The following is a 1,659-nucleotide window of genomic DNA, read 5'->3' on the forward strand; positions in this document are numbered from 1 at the left end:
GAGAGAGAGAGAGAGAGAGTATTTAATTAATAAACATAGCTTATCTAGATCTAGAATCTAGGATCTAGATCTAGAGAGTCTAGATTTTGTTGTGCACCCAGCCAAGAGTGTGCAGTTCGGAAAGTACATCTAGATCTAGGCCCCTAAATGGTTGGCGAATGACCGTAGGGCGACTCTTGACTAGCGGCATGTCTGTGAATTGGCGGAAACACTCTAGATCTATATCATGCAACTTGATTCATACTATCATATCAACAATAGACAGATCTACTCAAGCTTCTGTGCTTGTTTCAATGGCTTCTTTTTCGGTGCAGCTGTACAATTGTGGTCCCGTTTACATGACGGCCTTTATTGTCACGTGGGAGTGAATCTAGATCTAGATCTAGACATCTCTAAATTCTCTCTAGATCTAAATAGCCAAGATAATCTATTTCTAGATAGCTAGATCTATCTAGATCTAGATTTTGATTAGATCTATAATTTTAATTCAGCGTAGATCTAGATCTAGAATCTAGATATCTATAATCTAGGCCTAAATCTAAATAAGAAACACGTAAAAATTACTACAGTACAGGTGCACTTAATTAGGCCTTGAGTGATTTAGTGCAAACGGGACCGCTATTGTACAGGAGTGCCATTGTTTCCTAGCTTCAGTTCATGATCATTGATTCTGATATTGGGGAACAGCTCGCTGTGTAGTTAATCTAGATCTAGATCTAGTTCAAGTCAACAGTTAAGCTGCTGGACTCTAGCAGTGGCCGTATCATTAGTTTAAAAAATATCCAATCTATTGTATATTCTGTTAGACAACAGTTCATTGCAGAGCACCACTAGGTGTTCTGTCGTTTTTAAACTGACTGTAAGATCTAATCTACTTCCATGTTCCGTAAACTCCTAGATCCACATCATCATGTTCAACCCACTACCGCTTTCTGTTCATAAAAACCTTAAATTTCTAATTTCTCAACTCACTATATTCGAAATGTGAACAAAAAACAGTCAAAATAAATACCAAACAGTTTATATGGAAAAAAAAACCCAAGGCAAAACTGCCATTATGAAATTCAAAGTAGGCAGCTATTTCGGCGAGTTGAACAGTGCGCTCTTTCTTCCTGTCGTTTGTTTACGCTTTAAACGCGCAGCTAGCTGATTACCAAGGGGAGCCAGTTGGAACGAAAATGAGGCTGTTGTCTCGTCTTGTCTTATTCCATCTTGGATTGAACGTATGTTTCAGGAAATCTTTAGATCTAGATCTAGATCTAGAAATCTAGTGCAAAAAAAAAAAGTGTTCACTGTTCACTATAGAATACATGCGTGTATGCAAAATGTGTTCGAAAAGCGGGAGGTGCTGTGACCAATCCTATTTTCCGCGTGATGGAGATTTATATAGATCTAGATCTAGTATTTTATATAAATTTATGAAGATAAGATTTTTAAAGTGAGCCTCAGTTGTTGCGGAAAAATGTGACTACATTAAGACAAATTGATACAAACTGATGTGCAAAGTATGGGTGACATTGATTCACTTGTTAAAGAGATATTTGAGGATAAGTTGCGCCACGAGTTCTTGACCGCACTATAGTTTTAGTATCCTTTTCATGCGCGCGCTGTGTGTGTGTGTGTGTGTGTGTGTGTGTGTGTGTGTGTGTGTGTGTGTGT

The sequence above is a fragment of the Aplysia californica genome, unplaced genomic scaffold (assembly GCF_000002075.1).
Source record: "Aplysia californica isolate F4 #8 unplaced genomic scaffold, AplCal3.0 scaffold00540, whole genome shotgun sequence".
In the NCBI taxonomy this organism is placed as follows: Eukaryota; Metazoa; Mollusca; class Gastropoda; order Aplysiida; family Aplysiidae; genus Aplysia; species Aplysia californica.